Source organism: Corvus moneduloides, chromosome 2 (genome assembly GCF_009650955.1).
Source record: "Corvus moneduloides isolate bCorMon1 chromosome 2, bCorMon1.pri, whole genome shotgun sequence".
Classification (NCBI taxonomy): Eukaryota; Metazoa; Chordata; class Aves; order Passeriformes; family Corvidae; genus Corvus; species Corvus moneduloides.
In genome coordinates, this window is record NC_045477.1 from 96,012,938 (window position 1) to 96,036,686 (window position 23,749).

The following is a 23,749-nucleotide window of genomic DNA, read 5'->3' on the forward strand; positions in this document are numbered from 1 at the left end:
CAGAGGCCAGCAGAATAACTAGGGCATCTCACCACACTTAGACTACCATGCCCTTGGTTCATGTGGAAAACTGCTTGCCTGTACCTAAATGTAGGTGTTTTAGTCTGAAGCTGATTAAGGCTCATGAGGATCTACCCATGGTACCTCTGCACTGGAGGTACACTCCTGCCCTGCCTTTTTCTGTGTCCATAGGGGATCCAAAACATGAAAAGCAACACTGTTCCTGTGTCCACAGGTGCTGATATCTATGCATGCAATATGACACATCTCTGTCACTATTTTAGCATTCACAGGAATACTAACTGTGCACAGAAGAAAAAACAGTCCCAATTCAAGAAACCTAACAATAATGACAGTCTCTTCTATATATACATCCCTCTTTTTTTCCATAAAATACATTTACAGGTATCCACAACAAGTATGCAAGCTACTCATTTCCCTATAGAACACTTCCTTTTATTTTTCAATACCTAGCATTTTGAAAGGTTTGACCAGTCTAACAGCATTTTTACAGGCAGAAAAAATATAAAACTTTTTAGTATACAAAACTGAAACAAGCATCTCGTTTTGTGTATTGATTCCTCTCAAAACACTTTGAGGCCTGCAGAGAGCTTGAATAAGAAATTCTGATGAATGCTTTTTCTCATTTCCCTCTCAGAAACTAAACAGCATAAATAAAATAAATAGCAAAGCAGTCTCTTTCTTCTGCATGACACACAAGCAAAAATGGCATAAATCATCTTTAAGATTTCCATGGGCAAAGTTTGCTCAGAGCTGTTTGCCTATCAGTTTACAAATGAGGGTTTAATCTTTTACATGTCAAAGGTAACAAGTAGGAAAAGGGAAAGGTTTATTAAAAGTCATTATTAGTTTGCTTCAGATCCAAACAGAACCTGCTTCTTGGAAACCTGTGGAATAAATACCCAGCTGTTCATTTCAGCCCTAAATGGAGTCACCCTGAACACAGCCTAATTGGCTCCTCCATTTACACTCAATGCATTTGCATCTTGCTGTTGCAGTAGGGTAGAGCCAACATTCCCAGGCTTACCACACCCAGATGTTTTTTATTTATAAACCGAAATCTGAATTTTATCTGTGTCTAATACTCAATTTCAAGACTATTACACCATCTAATGTCTTTTTTCCCCTAAATTACTGCTTGGTATCCTCAACCTTAACAGCATGCTGATATGATTTGTATTTTGTAAACTGTCAGAGACTGTATTTTTATTGCGGGTGCAATGACTGCAATGAATGTGTGACTCATCACCACATCTTTTATTGATGGGGCTGGGGGTTACACTGCAGGACATTAGCAGAGAAAGAAAGATAATTTGCAAATTAAACTCTGTGGAAAAAACAGCATCTTGCAGGAGACTGTGGCCAGAAATTAGGTGCCTCCTAGAGATGTTGATCTTTTACAATCATATTCTCATTGGTTTAGCATTTTCAGCCTTTGGTCTGATTTTATTTCTTAGTCACAGTCAGTTCTCTTTCTCTTAGCCCAGCCATGTTGTCATTGCTTTACATCAAAATAAAACAACTTAAATACCAAACACACAGTGACAGGCAATTCACTATTTTTATCTTCTTGAAAGCCTTTTCACATACAGTTAATCAATGCAGAAGTAAATCACTGCTCCTGAATCTCTCTTCTCCAAACACCTAGGCACCCTGATTTGCTCACCTATTTTGTTTTTGTTCTCCAGATTTCTAAACCAAACCAACATCCAGGCACTACCTGTGGCCATATTCTCACGGAATATATACTACTTCCTTTCTGTAAAATTGCAGTAAACAAACCCAGAGCCTGATGAAGACCAAGTGTTTGACAAAGACTGTGCACTTCTCATGAAGTAACAAGATCTTTCTCAGCTCCCCATTAAAACACTCTCCCCAAAACTTCCACAGGCCAGACAGCAATGAATTAACGGAGCCATGTAGACCTACCATTTAAGCTGGCAACCTACAGTTATCTCAGGTGAGGCAGACTCTATAAGAGGAGAAAGGGCTGCAGGTAATTGTAAAATACTCATGTCCCCTCCCAGTGACAAGCTGGTTCAGGAACAGTGGGATACTTATTAGTCAAATAGAGAAGTTGCTGGTTTGGCCTTTGCTAAAAAGACTTATTCATGAGAGGTTTTGTCAGGAGCTGTTTTAGCAGTGTGTGAGAGATAGAAAGTGAATTGGAGAGGATCAAGGATGGGACAGAATCACAGAATCAGTGAGGCTGGAAAGGATCTCTGAGATCATTGACTCCAGCCTATGACTGAACACCACCATGCCAACAAGACCATGGCACTGAGTGCTACATCCAGACATTCCTTAAACACCTCCAGGGACAGCGACTGCACCACCTCTCTGGGCAGCCAATTCCAATGTCTAATCACCCTTTCTGTGAAGAACTTCTTCCTAAAGTCCAACCTAAACCCCTCCTGGTGCAGCTTAAGTCTACATCCTCTTGTCCTGTAGCTGGTTGCCTGGGAGAAAAGGCCAGGTTTGGATAGTTGGCGACTACAGGGGTGGCTTCTGTAAGAAGCTTTTAGAAGCTTCCTCCATGTCCAGTGGAGCCAGTGCCAGCCAGCTCCAGGACAGACTCACCACTGGCCAAGGCCAAGCCAATCAGCGACAGCAACACCTCTAGGATAACAGATTTTAAGAAAGGTGAAAGTTACAGCACAACACCAACTGCAGACAGAGAGAGGAGTGAGTGTATGTGGGAGCAGCAGCCCTGCAGACACCAAGGTCAGTGCAGAAGGAAGGGGAGGAGGTGCTCCAGGAACCAGAGCAGAGATTCCCCTGCAGCCCGTGGTGCAGCTCATGGTGAGGCAGCTGTGCCCCTGCAGCCCATGGAAGTCCACAGCGAAGTAGAGATCCACCTGCAACCTCTGGAGCACCCCATGATGGTAAGTGGTGAGTGATAGCTCCCTGTTCCTTATCTCGACCCACAAGCCTTTCGTTGTATTTTCTCTTGTCTGCCCAGCTGAGGAGGGAAGTGATAGAGGAGTTTTGGTGGGTACCTGGCATCCAGCCAGGGTCAAAACACCACAGGGGAAAGTAATACTAAATTTGTGGCAAATTACTTGGGACTGAAACTTAAACATAATATAAATCTACTTAATTCTTCTGGCCATTTAAATTAGACATTAAATAACAAATTTCAGTGTGATGAGTATTCTGAGACCAGATAAGAATCCAGAGATCAAATAGGCAAAAAAAGCTCACGTAGAGCCCAAGGCAATTTTCAGGATTCTTTGGAGCCATCACATACACTAACTGCTTTGGAAAGACCAGACACAACTTGACCTTAACTAGGAATTCTTCTTTCACTTACAGAAAATGATCCCACAGGTCCCATCTTGCAAGCACTTTAACCTGAATAAGTTATACTACTTAAACCCAAACACACTGTCCTCAGCTTGACTCAGTGTTCACAAAGCAATGAATACTGTCTTGCTGCCAGACACACAGCTCTTTAAAAATGACAGTATTGAATTTTGCCATTTCTTTGTTTGTTGATTATTTGATTGTGCATTTCATTAGCATATTTTTGAAAAGTTTTGAATAGCTCTGTGCAGCTGTCCTTTCAATTCATAGGTGGAGTCTAGATAAATTCATAAATACTTTTCCAAATATAGTAGTGTCCAGGAAAGATCATAAACCACTACAACTAAATAATAAACATACTGGATGTCTCACAAGTTGCTAGCGATCCAAAGGCTATATTTAAAAGGTGGAATGAGCAAGTTTAAGGCAGAGGTACTTAAATTAAAAAAAAAAAAAGGAAGAAGGAGAAGAAAGCAACATGATTTAACATGAATTATTTTGGCTATGCCTGAGTGAGCACACAAGGCTAACCACCCAAGGCCACCACCAGTTTTAAGCATGTGCTGACATCACCACTCAACCTGTTCAATGCAGTGCTACAGTTGGCTTGATTTTTGAAAAAAAAAGGTTTGCAGGGTACCTTTAGCAGCAGTGGCCTAGTAACCAGCTCATCAAAGTAGTGGCACAATATAGACTGTCTTCCAGGACAATGAGGTACTATCCATGACTTCTGTAAAATTGAAAACAAAACTGAAAAATGCAGCTCTGTTGAATATCTAAGGCATTTCCCTTGAAACAGCTATTCTAATGAAGTCTATCTTGCTATCAGTTGAGGGTATGTATGTGGCAGATTAAACACATGTTTCTGGAGCACTCTGGGAGCCCACTGAAACCCAACCAGCCTATAAATGACAGGCAACCTTCTTTTTTTTCTAATGCAGCCCATGTACTTCTCTTTGAATGCTTTTTAAAGAACTATTATTTTAACCTACAAAGGGTTTTTGCTACTGTTAGCTTCCACAAATACTGCACAAAGAAAGAATAAACCCATTACACCAATTTTTTTCTGCTTTTATCCTTTGATGAGCTTGGGGAGGGAAAAATGAGAAAGAAAAATCTCCCAACAGGCAGAAAGTATTTCTAATAGCCATGCTCAATGTGCCTCTAACAGGAACAATTCACTCTCATTTTTAATGTGCCCTGTTATATTCACAACTTTATAATAGATTTCAATGCTTATCACAATGAAACCTCATGTCCTTACCAGTATACAAAATCCATGTGTGCAAAAATTTAAGTTATTCCACAGCTTCCCTTGCTGAATGGCATCACATTGAGCCATGTTTTATTCATCAACCACAAGCCTGACTTTTTAAAAAAATTCTTCCCAGCTGTTTAAAACAGCAAAAAGACCCTTTATGTCAAAACACTGTAGCTCACAGGAAGGACCTTGGCTTCGATAAGCGCATCTTCATGGAAGTCTGTGTAGACATTGTATCAGAAAGCTGCTGCAAACCTGTGCTCAGAAACAGGATGACAATGGCAAGGCTCTCTGCCACAGAGGATGCAGCTTTTCTCACCAGACTAGAAATCTTTTCTGTAAACATGCTCTGATTTTTGGTTTATGTGCCCCACACCCACATTCATTTCATCTTGTACCCTACAGTCTCGTAGGGCTGTGTACACTTGGGTTTCCTTTTCTTATGAATGTGTCCAAAGGCTTCTGTGGAAAAGGCATCATTGGAAAATAACTCCCTTTCAGCATCATCACTACGAGTTGCTTTGTTAAGTGTAGTGTGGTGGGTCAAACAAAAAATATGGACTTTATACAATTTTGCAATAAACACCAAGAAATGCAGCAGTGAGAGAGGGAACAGCTCATCTCTACTGGGCTGAATAGTCAAGAATGGATCTCTGATCTGAAGATGAAGCTAAACACCTAAGAAAGGTGTCTTAAGTAGTCACAGCTCCATCTGGCTTGTGTCTCAAGACTCACTGATGGCATATTGGTATTTTGGTTGTTGCTATCCAATGTGTGCAATAAATCCATAGCTTTGCAATTACCCCTGACATACTTTCTCAGTTGTGTAGGCAAAGACTAAAGAAGGCAGACACAGGATGTGCTTCTGATGTATCTGCATGACAAATAACTGCGTCAAAGGGTAAGAAGACAGGGAAGGCAGGAAGACTTACTCTGATCCTTTGTTGTTTCTGTGTGCGTGGGCTGTGTGCAAGCCACAATCTATTGGTTATAAACTATGAGAAGAACTGACATTTAAGGATGAAAAATTTTTCTATGCAAATTTTAATACTTACCACTAAGGATGTATCTAGGACAAAAATAAATTGTGCCTAATTACTACCTGTGGAGCCATGGCAGTGACTCTTGTCTAAGTTAATAGCAGCCACAGATGGACAATCAAGAATAACATTTGGCCAGCAATCAGGATGAGAACCTGTGAAGAAGTTATTTTTACCACATCACAGGCAATACACTAGGGTTAAAAACAACAACCTTCATCAATAATTCAGCCACCAGACAGATTCACTTCTGCATCAGAAAGCTCCTGCAGGACAAATCAAATTCATATTCTTTACTCTGCCATTCAACAATGTTTACTGCTTTATTAGAGATGGCAATAGGAAAGTGTTTTCCCTCTCTCATCTCACACGCAGGAATACGTCTTTCATAACGAATAAACAGGAACAGCCACCAGCTAGTTGCAAATAACTGGTCATTAGTGCTGACTAGGACCGACTTTGAAACCACAAAGTTCCTAAGCTCCTTCAGTTCCAAAATCATTTTGCAACAGTCCCTGCATCATATGCAGGAAGCTGAGAGTGTGTAGTTCTCTTGGCTGTAATGTTTAGGGGGTTGTTTATTTCTCATAGCTCTACTAACAAAGTAGCAAAGTGCTTTGGTCTCCTGAGGAAAACCAAACTCCCTTATCAGCTCTTTTCAGAATATCTCAGCCAAGTACCTGGTAAATTGCTCAAAGAAACATGAGTCACATAGCCACCAGCTGCTGGTGCATCGTCCTGCATGGGGATACACAGACAGTGCATCTCATGGAGACCATATGAGCCTGGTGACCTTTGGAGCACCTGCACAGAGCTGGCATGGTTCTGGAAATATTAAAGAGAACAGAATAGAGATGCCAAGTTAGCTCCACTGCAGCAAGACTTCATTCACTTTTTAATGGCATTTCACCTTTTTTCTTTCCCCTTATGCAGGCAGTTACATCTTCTGGCCTCTTGTGCGACAAACCAAGAGTTGGGGTTTTATAAGTGATTCCAGTAAAGAGAAGCCAGTAGAATGGTTAGTCATCATTGATACAACGATTTGTTTAGAAGAATTCCCAGACAAAAAGAAGAAGTTTAAGTTTCTGGTTTTGTTTTTCCACCCTTACATAAGTAACATGGAGGTGACTCTATTACACCGTAAATACTCTTCCCTTATAATTCATACTGCTACTTATATCCTGCTCTTGTTTTACCTTTCCCATTTCAAGGTCCAAAGCAGATGACATAAAATGTTTCCACTCTGTTGGCTGCAAGAACAAGGAAAACTAATTCAACTTCTTCCTTCTGAGAATTACCAGCCAGCAGTGCACGATTCAAGGACCTTATCCTTGCAGAGAGGCAAAATCTGTGGAAAGACTTCCACTGAACCTGATTAGAGCCCTTCTTGGGCTACTCAACTATTCATTACTCAAGAATGAATAATGTGCAACAGTCAAGCTGCACAGTAGCAGCTTCAGAGGACAATCCATCCTCAAACACCTTCCCTGATGCTGGTTATCCCAGATTAGGCAACTCACTGATTCAGCCTCAGGACAGGGTCTCTCTCTCCCTCTCCACCCCTGAACTTCAGGATGCTGTTGCCAGGGTAACTTCTGAAGATGTTTTAGGTTCAAATTCCAACATTTGCCTATTCAGTGTTTATCTCTCCCTTCACTCCTCCTTCAGTAAAATTCTCTCTGCACATTCATCTGCTAAGTATTTACCAAACACCCAGGTGAAAGGGACATGGCCATGGGTGAGCAGACTTTTTTCCTAAAGCAGAAGAGAGCTGTGCAAGATAAGCTCAGCCAGCCACAAAGATTCAGCCTGCTCATCTCATGTGTGGTGCTTCATACCCTCAAACCCCATCACTCCCACCCTTACAGCCGGTCTTAATCATGCTGGGTTATTTTTTGCTTTTCTGGGACCACGGCAATTTGGATACACACTGAATATTAACATAGACATGGACATTACATGCATGCAAAACTGAGCTACAAAAAGTGTACAGGTTAGAAAAAGGCATTTGAGCCCTGGACAAAAAGGGCCAAGGTCACCAGGATCCTGTTAAACAGATGTGATGTTTTACTCCGTGCAAAACTTGGTGATCACATCAGGGAACTCTGGGATATTTTGTGATTTTGTACATTCACAGTGATGTACAACATCAAGCTTCTACGAAAGTCAGGCAGACTGAACACTGAAGGTTTTTTCTCACTCCTTCAATCCAATACCTCAGCACTGTACACTCTTGTCATGACCACACACAGATGTTATACAATATTCACTGTGATTTTTTCCTTTATCCTTTAGTGTTATTCTCTCATCCAAATACCCTATACTGCCAAAATAATAGATAGACCCAGCTCATCCACACATATCACTTACATTTCCAAGCTGCCTTGACTGCCTCCCCTTGAGGCTGAAATGTATGCCCATGATCTTCATAAACCTATCTTAAATGAAAGATCTACTCGTTTCAACAAAATTTAATCCAATCCATAATGAGATAACCTACTCTGTCAAGCAATTAACACATTTTGAACGGCCAAACTGCACCTGAAACCTGCTTATTCTAAGGAAGACTGGTTTCTGACTTCAACTAAATAATACACATGTGCTAACACAACTATAATTGCAGCCTAGTAACTCTGAAAATGCTTGTTCCAAAATTAATATCTGAGGCTTATGTCAAGCCCAGAGGCAAACACATTTATTACATTTTGCAATTGGCAAACATAGACACAAGAATTAGAATCTTCTTTGAAGAAAAACCCTTTTGAGCTTCACCTGTTTGTGTGGGCAATAAAATTTCTAAAGAGGAAGGAAGAGAAACGACAAAAGAAAGACATCTGTGTTGGGCATGTTCCAGAACCACAGTGAACGAGCAGTTAAAAATGTACCCTGCTGTTCAATTAAGGAGCAGAAGAAAAGAAAGTACCCACAGGTTTTAAAATGTCATGACATTCTTGTACAGAAAAAAAAGTAAGAACAGGGTGCCCAGAAAGGTCTGTTTTCACATTCAGGCAAAATTGCAGCAGACCTTACAAATTTAGACAACTAAATATATTATTAAATTAATGATCAAAGTTTCTACCAAAGGCTGAAAAGGACTGGATGGTGAGTTTTGCATCATCCCTTATGATGCATAAATTTCAGCCCTGCATCAAATACATTTTAAAAAGAGCATTACATTGTGAGCCTGGTCAATGGAGGCTGTGTCTTGGTTGGTAGAGCACTCTATTCCCCAGTGGCAGTCTTTTCATATTTAATTTCTAAGCCATCCTTTATTGCTGCATATATCTATGAAAGCACTCAGTCGTGCAAACAATAACAAAACACAAAGGGTGTTTGTGTTTTAAGCCATACATTGTAAATACAGAAAAGATGACCTCAAACTACTTACCTCAGTAGGAAATGGCAATGGACAATATTCATATTTACTTGTCTGAAAATTTGGTTTTAGGGAATTGTTTGCCTGGGGTAAGAGATGGGGGAGAATTCAGTGTTTCCTAGTCTCTGGCTGGTCTTATTTTGGTTTTTTGAAGAGTGACACACAGCACAGTAAGCCAGCTGTTGTATGCACTTGGAAAACACCAGCTCAGATTCCCACTGAAAGTTTTAGAAATAGAAATGTTGCAGGAACAAAGACTGCTCAGTGAAAGCTGTTTTTCTTGAGCCTTTAGAAAGTGATAAAAAAGTGCCTAAGTTTTCATTTTCATCTGCTAATGTCTGTGCTTTACCCAATTCTGGTTATGCAGTCACCCCGAGCACAGCTGGTGAAGCCAACACTCGCCCCACCTCCATGTCTGGCCAGCACCAACAAGATGGAACACAATTCACAAATAGCTGAATAAGGTTGTGTCAAAGAAATAATGGACATGGTTGCCAGGTTTCTCCTGTTAGGGATATTATCCCCAGAACCTCACAATCAGGGGATGAATCCTTCCAAGAGTCTGGCCTTTGAGTGTCTATTAAAGAGATGTTTCACTCCACTTTATTTTTCCTAGCACTCAAACTGATGAGGAGAAAAAAAAAATGGTGTTTCCTTCAAGAGCCTGAGGACTTGCACAGCACATTACCAGCAAGTTGCCCCTGGGGTTTGCTGACAGAAGATGACAAAAAAGGGGGAAAAACGGGGAAACTGGGATTTCTAAGTCTTTCATTCAAGAACAGAAACAAAACCAGATAATGGCAAGAAGAAAGAAAAAAAAAATTAAAAAAAGAAAAAAGGACAATGGATACAATGAAGGCTGGGACCTGCAGAAGAAGAGAGCTGGATCTTACACAGGGCTAAAAGTAGGAACTATGAAAACCTGCATACTGAGCAGGGAGCTGCCTGAACTGCACAACAAGGGCTTGATGGAGAAAGGTAGGGCTGACATCTAGTCTACTGCCAGCAGCCTTGCTCTCTCCTGAAAGGGTCTATCAACCTACAAGGGAGGGGACTACCCTCACCTCCAAACATATTCTCCTTCCGCTTTCTTGGAGCACCAAATCCTGGGAAGATTTCTTCCTCCTTTTCCAACCATGTAATGGTAATTTCAACAAGGCTGTATGATTGTGATCCTCCCAGTCTACTCATTCCACTTTATGTAATTTGTCTTAGTAGATGTTGAGAGAATAATCTGTGCAATAGGCTAGTGATTACACCAGTTACTCAGGTCCAGTTTTTAGTCAACGGGTCAATGACTACCTCAGGAAAAAAAACCACTTTAAAACAGCACTTGTTTCCCAGCTGAGGAAGACCGGATCCAAAAGAAGAGAACAAAGACAAGGACTCGTCATGCTGTTCTCAGACTGGAGAGAATGATCTACCCCGTAGAGAGAGTTCATCCCAGATGATTGTGGCAACTTGCAGAAAAATTGCAGGTCCTTCCAGCACAAGGACCCAGAATGTCTGTGGTTTACTATACCCAGGGGAACAAGAAAGAAGGGGTCTATTTTCAGAGTTCTCATCTGCTTGATAACAAGAACTAATTAAAAGTCAGGTCCCTCAAATTACAGAATCCTAGGAAAGATGTGTACTCCCTTCAGCAGTTCATATCAAAGCCATTCCTTATATTATTGTCTACTTCCCCTACAGCTCAGAGGTACTGAGGGCACTCACAGTTCCCCACCCAAGAAATCAGAGTAATAGCCAAAGCCAGCAGTCAAAAACTGCTCCCAGATCCAAAAAATGTCCCTGATTATTAACCTGAAAAGAGTGGTGTGATTTAAGCACCAAACTTGAGAAGGGAATTCACCAATAAAAATAGGAAACAAAACCAGAAAAGGAACTCTGTGCACCCCAAACGTGAACACCAAGTCCAGTCTAACACCAAAGTCCTCTCATTCAAGGAAGCCTGAGCTTCCGTGACGAAGGATTTTTCTAGGCACTAAGGTATCTGAAAGTTAAATTTTCCAGTCCCTGAGGGCCTTTGTAGAGGGAACATTTAGGTCCCTGCTTCCCTTTGTGGAAGTAAATCAGCAGCACACACACATACGACAGCAAACTCACCCCTCAGCAGAGACAAAATCTCTCAAAGCAACCCACACGCTATCAGGAAAGGACATTTCCTATCGCTGACACCACCACCAGTAACTTGACAGAATGAAGGCTGAGTTTGCTGATAAACCAAAACGGGGAGAAGGAAGAGTTATCATGAAGTGAAGCGGAGGAAGAGTTATTATGAAGTGGAGCAACAGGTACAAGCAACAGCCAGCAAATCACGATTACAGCAGTGGGTACAATTATTTTTTTCTCGCTAGCAACAAACTCTTGATTACGCTAACAAAATATAGCAAAAATCTCTCAGGAGAATGCAAACGCCTTCTCCCGCCGGCGTGACGGCGGCTGCAGGCGGTTCGGCGCTGCTGCTCAGGTGCCGGCCAGGAGCATCCTGCAGAAATCGCTGGTTCCTGCTCAAATTATTCAGAGCAGTGCCATCTACCGGAGCCAGCTGCCGAAGGCCGGATCCTTGCTTTTCTTGGGTTTTGTTCCTGCTTTTAATTAACTTGGGTGTTTTGATAGACGAGACAACGGCTGATGAATGCTAAGGGTTTTAGAAGTACCCTTTGCATTTCACTAGATTTTAGAAGTACCCTTTGCATGGTCTCACAAAATGTTTTCTAAAGGTTAAACTTCTCTGTATGGTGCTCAGTTCCTTTAGATGTTTTGAATCATGAGGGAAGCACGGGACTTTTTTTTTTTTTTTTTTAATTGGTACTCTCCAGCACAATAAAAGCTCAATCAGTAAAGCACTTAAGCCTTTAAGCACCTAAGTGATTTCTCTGATGGTGGTGAAAATAAATGCAGGTCCTCAAAGTCCTGTAGAGCAAGCAGTGAGATCAGGGGAAAAAAAAAAACCAAAACCATACTTCTAAAAGTACCTGCCTCTTATCTGTCAAAGAAAAAGTATCTGTCTGTTATTTACCAAGGAATTACCCAGAATTAATTCAGAATCATGCATGGGGGTGGGGGGGAAGCAATGAAAAGAGCATGTGAAGTAAAAGTTTAATTCTTATATGGAAAAAATATATATATTGCAAAATCACTCTACTGCTTGAACTGGAACAAATAGACAATGGAGCATTTAAATTCATTAACAAGTTAGTATTGAGAAATCCAAAAATTATTTTCTTATGTTTTAAAATTATTTATAGATTTTGTAGAACTGATGCTGATAACCTCAAATTCTTTCTGGACTTTTTAATACACTAAAAATCTTTCTCTACTTGTGTGTTTAAGAGCACCAGGAACAATGATAATGCAAATTTTACAACCTGTATACAAGCTCTAGCTTTACACTTGAGAAACTCAAGACACAGAAAGTGTCTAAAGCTGGAACTTAAGATGTGCTAATCAATCTTGGGTTATCAATCTGAGTTATCAGATTGTTACCTGTAGCAAATATAGAAGGTGTTTGCCTTTCCACTTTACGGACTGCACAAAGAAGCTGATAAGGAAATAATTTTCAAAAGAAAAATAAAGGACCTCTAGTGAAAGTATTCTGCTTATATTTTTAAAGAAATAAATTCTTAGAACAACTTGTAATTGATTTGTGGACTTCCATGTAACGTTTTGGTAAGGATATCAAAAGTATAGAAATATGCTCCAAAAGTATTATCTTAATTTATGGATTATAACTACATCAAAGAGTTATAGTACCCCATTCCTGTTTCTCAAAACTGACTTTTTATAGTCTTAGGTCTATTTAAAGCACATTTGCAATCAGCTCCTGATCAGTTGTGAGTGTGCCCAGCACCACCTCCAATCTATCCCTAAGTCTTTCCCACTGTTCTCCAGACAATGTGACACATGTCATTAGTGGCCAGCTGTGATCGTTTTGCCTTGCAGCTTACTGCCACATCTACAGAAAAGTTTTGAGCACTCGTGTAGTGTGATGGCCCCTGTTGGCCGCCAGGGAGTCTCTGAAGAGCCACGCAGCTCCTTCAGAGCAGTGGAAGTTGCTTAAATCCCTGGTATGAAATTTTAGCCAGCACATTTGGCTAAACCTCACTAGGATGGGATTTCCTCAGGTGCTGGTGATCTCTCCAACATTTAATCCAACAGAGAGCATCAGAGCACTCTGCTAGGAGAAGCTTCATGCTTCAAAGAGGAGCTATTGTTTTGGAAGAAAAAAACCTTCTGAAATTAGGCTGGTTGCTTTAGGACCTGATGAGTGGCTACAGCTGGCACAGGAAGCTGTACAAAGTGAGAGAAATAAGAAGCATCTAATACCTGTCCTGGCTGTGAGCAGGCCCACAAACACCTATTCCCAGCCATGCTAGAGTCAACCAGCAATGCTTGCTGTCTGTAGCAGATCCATCAGGGCCTGGTACAGCATTGCAGTTTTTGGGATTGAAAGTCTTCATCTCATATGAAGTTCCTATATCAATTCTCCCAGCATCCAGTGTCATGATTCAAGAGCTTTTTAAAGATAAAAGTAAACAAAAAAGACTAAATTTCATTATGAAATAATAAGGCATTGAAAGTATCTCCATGGTTATGAAGGTATCTGCACTGATCTAAGAACAGAGGAAGAGTGCAAGCAGGAGAAGACTGGCAGAGAAGCAGATAGAGACAGACAAGCTCTGAAGATCAGCCAGTCTTTCTTATTGGAACAAAAATTATCTCGCTTCAATCTTGGAGGATGTGATTACTCCTGTGGCTTGCCACCCCTGTCGAGAGACAATAAGAGAGCTGGATGAGTGACCAGTTGACATGGGAGGTAATACAAAATTAGGTTTTGAGTGAGAGAAGTGAACATGCAGTGAGGACAGTAGTCCACCAGCTGGAACACTTCTGAGCACTCACAGAGCCCTGCTCAAAGGACATTTTTGCTGCTTGTTCCCCAAGCAAACTGCACAGGCTTGAATCATTTAGTTGCTGAAGCACAGTGGTTTTTTACCAAGAAAGGGAAAACCAAGTCCATTTGACAAAATACCAAGAAATTTAGAGGGAAAAATTGCACTTATCATTCCTTTCCTCTCATTTTGTATTTTACATGTAAAGTGCATGATATTGTGCTTTATCTCATTCTGAACTACAACACAGATCTGACGGGAATATCTTTGTCTGGAATGTAAGCACAATGGGAGTCCTGAGATATCCTTCAGTCATACACCACATACACACACACATGTTCATAGTCATATAAATGACTATACACATACAGGTATATGCCTATATTTTGAGCTGCATAAATACATATGACAGTATCTCTTAGCATTAATGGATTGACTCTAGTGCAAAAAGGTAAGATTTTAATTTATTTGTAACATTAATTTTTTGCAATGTGCAACATGGTTGCAACAGACTTTTTAACACAAGGAAAATCACACTACTGTACAGTTACACTCTCCATGCAGAATTTAATCGCATGTAATTTTTATGCCTGCCACAAATTGATAGGATTATTACGGGGAGACATCTACAGGTGAGAATTGAATGCGTTATTATATCTTCAAAACGAGTGAGCCTGTCACTGATGTCCTAAGGTTTTGTGCTGAACGCAATGCCTGGTTAGCTCCCTACCAGCTCTCCATTGCTCCACTCCCAAGGCAGAGTATTGTGACGCTAAGAATAATTTTTAGATCCCTGGGGTCAAGAAAATCCTGAACAATCCACATTATGATGCTGAGGGACAGTCAGTCTGAATGGATCTTAGGGAGCACAGCCAAGGACCAAGGACAAACACTCCCTGGTGCAGCCTTGCTGGTCCAGCTCTGGTATGAAGGCAGGATGGATGATGGGATCCAGGGCACGTGGAGGTTCCTGGGTTACTGCAGACCTGCCTTCCTCGATGAGTATAATTCAGGCTTTGAGTGCAGGCTTGTATTTGCTGGGCCAGGAATCTCTCTCTCATTCTCTTTTACTTTATTCTGTACTCCCTCGGCACTGGATTTTAAATAAGCCTACAATCAAAATACAACATAAAGGTTGCAAGAAAATCTGCTTATGGATTTAGTATCACATATCCAGCTGTGATATCTTACAGAATTCTAGTTCTTTCAGCAGCCCACAACTGGGTTAGCTTCTTGCAGATACCAGGGACAGGACAAGGCAGCTGGTGGGTGCTCAGGTCACTGTAGATGACGTCAGGTGAGATGGAGTCCTTGGATTTAATTTAGACAGAATGCTTCTTTCTGCAACAGTCCTCATGATAGTGCTCCAACCCACTTCTGACATGTGGGAGATCTAGAGACACACTAGGAATGTTCATAAGGTAGTGCTGTTGCCTTTTACACGCTGGAAAAGGAAACGAATAGTATATAGTACACAATCCTACTGTATAACAACGAAGTCCACATATTGATCCCTATAAAAATGCTGGTGGAAGGCTTGACAACGCCAGCTGCTTAAATAGAGGTGATCACTTGGCTTCAAAATTTGCGTGAGCATTAACATTAAAATAAATGTTCATTTATTACCTACTTCTTCATTTGTATCATGAAATGCCCACACTTCTGACAAGTGTGAGAAGGCTCCTCATATGAGTGTTTCCTGACCTTACTTTCTGAAATAGGTTTGCTAAATGTTGGCTGCCAGCTGACAAGTGAAACCAGTCATCTGCTCCTGCACTGCCTGTTCTGGGACAGCAGCTTCAGGTGCTAAGTCTTGAAATTGGCTCCGTGCAGTTTTAGAAGATAATTGAGGGGGTTTGTTACATTTTCTGTCTATAACTATCACACATAATTGCATTTCCTACATGCATTGGGACGTATCCACTGCCTTTGCACACTAAGGGATCGCTGAGTTCCATATACAGAGTCCTTCAAGAAAGTCAGATGCTAATTTAGCATATTTCCCAGCTGTTTGCCTATGTCTGACAGGAATGATCCACAGATTTCCTTACCTGTGGAGAAGGAACCAGGGGTCAGATTGGGGTGTCCAAGGGGATTAGACCCCTATCACTTAGGCAGTTAAATTCACATAACCCTTATGCTATTTTTGTCTCAGATTAGCCCATCCCTACACCCTGGGAACAGCCTCTCCACAGTTTCATCACCAACCACAAAACTCCCTGGAGCCAGCAGCAGCTGCCATCTTCACACAGTATTGCAACCCTCAGTGAATCACAAGAAATTCCTGTAAATTAAACTCAGAATCTTCCAGTTTGTTACAAGGTTTACAGCAGAGACCAAACTAGGAGAGCACAATGAGCAAAAAAAGTCATTCAAGTGACGAGAAACAAGTAGCTTCAGTTACCAAGAGGTATGTCTTTGTGGTTTACAAAAATGAATACTTTTTAATAGAAAGGTGTGATTATTGGTCATGTTGTGCAGGCTATTTACAATAACTGTTATATTAAAACTCACTGGCTATGCAAGAAAAAAAAATAGTATCTTCTTTGAGAAAAAAAAAAGGAGTTTTATTTTCAAACTTTTGACCCCCCCAAACAACAAAACAATTATGCAAATGCCTGGCTTCAATCATATGCTGAAGGCACCATAATCAGTGACATAAAACTTAATGGGACTTCAGAGTGTTTTGAATCAGCTACAAACCTAATTTCCCATTGAATTCTGTTTCAGTTATGTTTCATCACAAAATAAGAAGGTCATGGGAAGGGAATTTTTAACTGCTTTTGGTATTTCTAAATAAATTTATTGAATCAGCCAATTTGTAAAATATGGGTTTTCAGAATTCCCTAAACTGACTGGTCACTAAAAGTCACAAATCTCTTGGTATGATAAAACCACAATTTAGCATGTTGGCAAAATCCAGGTCCAGTTTATGGAGAACAGTGTTACCAGTACTATTTAGATTACGGTTTCTTAATAGTTTAGTTGAGCTAAAAGATTCTGTTTTCCCTCAGTTAATTTAGGAAATCTGTGTAGTAGCTGACTGTATGGAAAGGGTGCAAAGCACAGAGTCATATATAAAACCTGGAAATAAGCATAGATACAGGTACAGAGAAGCAGATTATTTCACTATTTTAATTTGCCAAATTTTAAATTTGGCATATATGTCAGTATTTATCTTGTAACTACTAGCTAGTGTTACAGCAGAAAGAATAAAATGAATGATCAGCCTGAAGAAAATCACCTTCATACAGTGGCCATTTAGCCACCAAAACACAGGCTCAGTCATGGCTCATTGGTTGAATGCCATGTCATTTAGGTATAACTCAAAAACATTTAGAGGTTTTCTTACATGTGAAAACACCACGTCTGAAGAAGCAGTGCTGTCAGGTAGGTCACAGAGCAGTTAAATATTCAGAACGTGGAGAAGGGGCAGGAACTCCAATCTCAGCACTCCACAATCACATGATAAAAATGATTGATATTCCAGAAGTTGAACTCTGAACATCAAGTGCAAAGATGGCCTCAAGAATTCAAAGCTTAGACAAGAGTCTTTGCATGTTGATTGATGGCCCTGTGTCACTCTGGTTTATGGGTTATGACCATTGGAGACTTCAAAATGAACTAAGCCAAACATAACAGCATCCTTGCTCAGTGAAGCAAGAAACCAAACTGTTCTGTCAAAAAAGAAAATACTTAGCTCAAAAAATCTGTCAGACTTTCAACACTTTTGACAGCTTCCATACTCAATGCATACAAAAGAGACTAAGATGAATGCAGTCAAAGCATCCAAAATATTTCTTTGACATTAAAAATCCCTAATTTGGCATAATAGCCTTAAATAGTTCACACATCTCTTTTATGTAGGTCTCCCTGTCTTTAGAAGAAACATCTTCATTAAAGTAAACAAAAATAAACTATTCTTATACTGGATAGCATTAGAAACTGTCCTTACATACAGTACAAAAGTATGATAGCACTTTAATGACACTGATGAACAGCATATTTTAAAATATGCTGAAAAATAGCTATTTTTTAAGCACACAAATATTAAGTGTGTTCATCCTGTATTAGGACTGTCATTTCTTGTGACAGAAGGAATTTTTCTCAGCATCTAAAATGAAGTTTATATTAATGGTCATAATTACCCAATTCTTGAAATTCAGCCATAGTTGTTTATAAGGACATTGCTTTGTAAGATATTTGCTGTTAATCTGCAATCTTCTGTTCTTTAATTTCATTATGAACCCTCATGTCTGACATCATTCTTTTTGAAAAAGAAAAATCACATGAAACTGGATTATTAATATGTTGCTGAATCTCTTTACCATTTGGAAAGTTGCAAACAGCAGAGTTTATGAACTCTCACCAAATTTAACAGAAGAGTTTTAGATCAGATATAAGCAATCTAAGGAAAGACACCTATCCAAATTTATAAAAGAATAAGAGGCCACAGTTTCTTGATTTTGTACTGAAGGTACACTTAAAAGATTTGAACTGAGATCTAATCATCAGTAGTGACTTTCCAGAAGACATTTTTCAAGACAACTAGAAAAATGAAGAATGAGCATTGTTAAAAGGTAAGAAATTTCTAATAACTCAGAAACCATCCTGTCACACTTTTGTCATTCATACAGTTTAGATCAAAGCACAAATACCTGACTGGTCTTTTTTTAAATTATTATTCCTATAGCATTCTTGCTTCATATCTGTTTTGACTTTAAACTCTACTTTTCTTGTTGGGAAAAACTGACAGCTGGATCCTGTCTTTCTGTCTTGCAGACGACATGTGCAACCATGTATCCCAAGGAACAAGGCTGGACCTACAGGAACAGAAAGTATGACACAAAGTACACAGAGAGCCAGAACCTCACGTACCTCCTTTACAATCTCTGGACAAGAGGATTGTTCTCTACGAGATATGCTGTTAAGCACAGTTGAAAAAGTATCTTGTTTATTGCAGAATTTTCAGATGCCAGTAAGACTTTTTAAAGCCTTACACATTACAATAGTTTTTAATCCCCCACCAAGCTAGTATTCCAAACTAGCTCTTCTCTCTTTAAATTCATAGATACATTACTCTACATTTTTCTGGAAGCAGGACTCCAGCACACGCTTTAGAAATTATGCTGTTTGTACAGAGCTTTTTTTCAGACCTTCTGTTCAGCATTTGGTTGGACAACAAAGATGTAGACTAAAGAATTTTGTTTATTTCTAGATAGACATTTGCTTTTATATAGGTTACTATTCCTCATATATCGACTTATAGGTGCGATCACTTAATATGTGCAGTTCTGAATCCATTTTATTGATAGCCATAGTTGAGTCTGGATTTAGTTTGCCTACCTTCAGGAACTCAAAATGGTGCCTACATTAGAATTCTAGTTGCTTTAGCTGGCCCACTTGTCAATGAAGAGAGGTAGACATCCACCAAGGCAATTCAGCTGCATCTGAGTGATGATACACTGCATGTGGAGTTTTACACACACAGAGTAAAACCTTACACCTGACAAAACAACCAGTTGCTACTAATACAGGGAGAAAGTCCTGTCCAGCATGTCTCAATCAGTTAGTGCAAACTTTACCTGTGTAGTAATCCATCCTGACAGTCCGTGATTGATGTCTCACATCTATAGTACCCTGATGTGAAAAGACAGCTTGTCAGACTCTACCAATAAACTGGCTGTTCAGAAAAGACTTTTCTAATCATCTTTTCACTATACAAGAGTTACACTAGAACAGAAGAAATGCACCCATAGGCTGTGTAAATACAGCATGCAGCACCTCAGCATTTGTTTTTGTTGCCATTGCATCTTCAGGGAAAGGTAACAGACATTTTAAGCCCAAAAGTTACATCTTAAAAGCAAGAGAGTTTCTTCGCCCTTAAAGCTGCCACAAGGAATAGCATAGTCCTTAGCCTACAGTGTAACACTGAAACATGGGTCATTTGTTTCAGAACAGTGTTAATTTTTCAGAAAATGTGAACACTGCTATTTGTTTCTATGCCAGTGGCCTGAAGGAAACAGGTTAACTGTTTTGTTGACCTTTGGGAAGAAAAATACTTGGCAACCTCAACAGACTTTATGAATCCTAGATCTACTCCTCTCCTCCTAGTTATATACTGGAGCAATTCTATTGATACGAATGGTATAGTCCCCAAAAGAATGTCCAAATGAGAGGTGAAACACATCCACTAAACTCTGAGCAGATTTTTATCTGTAAGAAGAAAAAATCAAGAGGAATATTTAAAAAGAGAGAGAACAAATTTCCCACTTAAATATTTCCACCAGAATCAGCTCCACTCACATCACAACAGACAAGCTCAGTAGGACAGTGAGGCATCTGAATTCCAGCTGTTGCTAACACCAGGTAGCTTCATCCTGGTATTCATCCACAGCTGTTGAAGTGCTCTTTTGATATAGGACTGGGAAGGGGTGCAGATTTCAATCTGTTTCAAACCACGTTCCAGGAATCTTCAACCACACAAATTTTTTTGTGATTGAAAATATGAACAGACTTTCCAAAATAAATACATAAACTATCTTTAAAATGCCAACCTTTAAGGATGCACCCTTGTAAATTAAAGCTGGATTCCTGTATCAGAAGACAGAGCCAAGTGAGACGCATAGACTTTACTTCTGAAGAGTATCAGATTTTATGTTGATAATGAATATTCCTGATAAAATGTTGGTGGCAAGAACTTAATTTTTATACTCACAAGAAAACCTACTAATAATTTTTACAGCTTTGCTTTTCCTCACTGCACTGTGTTTAACCGAGAAAGATCTTTTTACAACTGTGCATCAAGACAGACACTGCCAAGAGAGAAATTTTTATAAGCCTTATAAACAGGAGTTTCTTATACCTCAAGTATTTAGTATGTAATGTTCTTTCTGCTACTTAATAAGAATCGTGACACAGAGAGCTATTGTACTGGAAAAAAAAGAATGTATGTTCTATTTTTTCTTCTTTGTAGCATCTGGATTCCATTCTTTAAGTTATGAAGTACACATTTAAGGATTTACCAGAACCAAGCAGGACTAGTGGCACTGCCCAAATATTGCTCCCTTAACACTTCTCTGCTTGGTACCACCCATGAGCTGGGCACCTCAGCCTCAGCAAAAGGCTGCTTTTACCACTCTGCTTAGGGTTAGGCTTAGGCTTAGGGTTAGGGTTGAGAAAACCACAAAGCCCAGACCTCCAGAGACACAGCAACTGCAAAAGGCATGCCAAGGGGAGCACGGCACTGCCCCAACATTCATCAGCTTTCTGATTGGCACCACTCATGTGCTTGGCACCTCAGCAAAAGGCAGCTTTTACTGCTCCCCTTAGGGTTAGGGTTGAGAAAATTCTCGGTTTTAGGCTTGAGAAAACCACAAAGCCTGGAGGTCCAGGGACTGTGCAACTATAAAAGGCATGCCAAGGGGAGCACTTCACGTCATCTCACTTCATTTGATTACAATCACTTCATTTCAGAATTTTCTTTAATTTCTTTCCATTGAATTTCATTTCATTATAAATCCACCCCTCGTTTTGTTTCCTTTTCTTTTCTGACTTTGAGAGTTTATTTCCTTTTATGAATTGAAATCTTGGGATTCCAATGCTTATCAATCCACCAAGTTTCAGTCTGTTTCCCTGAGCTTCATGTCATCCCATGACATTTTATTTTTTTTTCACAATGTTTCAGAACTTTCTCTTTTTTTTTTTAGCATTTCATTAGTTTCTTCTCCTGTCTCTTCATTTCACTTCAAAAAAAGAACACCCCACTGCCTTCATATGAAAAGGCTACATCATGTTCTCTCTGAGGCTATATCTTCTTATGAAAATAAGAAGGTAGGTTACAGTAAAACACAGTCAGACTTGCACAATGATTTTTTCAATATTTCCCTTGAAGAAACATTCAGTTCATTACAGCTGAAGACTGAAAATTGAAAATTTACTTCTTGCACAACTGGTGATATAGCAGGATGCTCAAGTGCTACCCTCTGCTACCTTAGGAACTGAAACATCTTGACCTTTCATGTGGAACAGTTAAATGGAGTTTGTTTAAGTGGCACATCTGCTCTTCAAGCTGGGATTTCATTGCATAAAGACTGCCTTTTCCAGCTCAGAAAACATTTGTTTATCCAACGAAATTATAACTCCAGTTTCCTTTTTACAGACATCTGTTTGTAGACAGGAAAATCTCTTTGGATGTGAAGCTTCAGAAAGCAGCTTCAGAAATTTTTATGTGATCTTGAAATTGTGATCATTAGCCAAATTCCTCTCTAAATTTCTGTGAGACCAAGAATTTTACTTCTTCAGACTAGTCCCTTGGCATGCCTTTTGCAGTTTCATTGTCACTGGAGCTCTGGACATTGGGGTTTTCTCAAACCTAACCCTAAGCATAACCCTAACCCTAAGCTGAGCAGTAAAAGCTGCATTCTTGTGAGGGTGGTGCCAAGGAGATAAGTGTGGAGGGAGCAATGTTGGGGCAGTGCTGTGCTCCCCTTGGCATGCCTTTTGTAGTTGTAGTGTCCCTGGAGCTCTGGGCTTTGTGGTTTTCTTAACCCTAAGCCTAACCCTAACCCTAAGTGGAGCAGTAAAAGCTGCATTCTTGTGAGTCTGGTGCCAAGGAGAAAGCTGTGGAGAGTGCAATCTTTGGGCAGTGGGGTGTTCTTTTTTTGAAGTGAAATGGACCAAACCTTGCTGAAATGATACTCACTGAAATCCCAGAATCAGCGAACCAAGTGAAACAAAGACGCAGAAGAAGAAATTGACAAAAGGAAATGCTAAAAAAAAAATAAGAGAAAATTCTGAAACAAAGTGAAAACAATAAAATAGCATGGGATGACATGAAGTGCATGGAAATGGACGAAACCTTGCCAAATGGATCATCATTGAAATCGCAAGACTTCATTCCTCTCATGAAATGAAGAATTTCCTTTCATAAAAGGAAATAAAATCTCGAAGTCAGAGAACAAAGCCAAACAAACTGATGGGTGGACTTCAAATGAAATGAAATTCAATGGAAAGAAATAAAAGAAAATTCTGAAGTGAAATGATTGTAACCAAATGGAATGAGATGACGTGAAGTGCTCTCTCTTGAGCGCCTTTTGTAGTTGCAATGTCCCTGGAGCTCTAGGTTTTGTGGTTTTCTCAAGCCTAACCTTAAGCATAAGTTTTGGTACACCCATGTTTAAGCCTGAGAACTTGAACAGCTTCTATCTCATCTCTGTTGAGCAATGCTGCCTGTATTAACATTGCCCACACTGAGCTTGCTAGTGGAGTCTAAAGCTAACTGAATCATGTACTGACGTGAATTAATGCTTTTAACTACATCCCATCATTTAATATACAAAGGGTACCACACTCTGTAACTCTTTATTACAAATTTCTGGTTTTCTCCCCATGGCTTTGAACCAAATCTCATGTACAAGTGGGAATGTGTTATTCTGCGTAATGAATACCTGACCTTCTATTTCTACAAAATAATTTCCAGAAACAATGCCAAAGCACGTAGTGCCACTGATAGGATGACACTTCAGCACTTTATATGGATATTTTACTGGGAAAAGTACTTTAAAAAGCTGCAGGATTCCAATTAAACTTTATCACTTGACTATGCATGCCCACAATAACAAGATTTTATATTAATGTGACTGTGACCCCAACACATGTGGAGCTGGTCAGAGTTATACACACTGTAGGCTCCAACACTTCCCCTAGCAGGAAACTCTGCTGAAGAGAGGATACTTGAAGCAAAGAAATTTCTGGAATGTGATGGTAATGGAACATAAATGCTTTACTGATAGGGATTGCACTTAGGTATTGTGCTTAAATGGGTTGCTTAATTAAAGCCTTAGGACTT

The 23,749-nt window shown here is 39.8% G+C and overlaps 2 long non-coding RNA genes across 2 annotated transcripts in view; one reads left to right on the forward strand and one right to left on the reverse strand.

Annotated features, from left to right (window-relative positions):
• LOC116440111 overlaps positions 1 to 23,749 on the reverse strand; it is a 55,593-nt gene that overhangs the window by 16,224 nt on the left and 15,620 nt on the right. The window lies entirely within an intron of this gene.
• Positions 2,785 to 20,982, forward strand: LOC116440110. Its single transcript, XR_004238415.1, has 3 exons — positions 2,785 to 2,906; positions 16,055 to 16,309; positions 18,682 to 20,982. It is a non-coding gene; the product is annotated as an uncharacterized LOC116440110 (long non-coding RNA).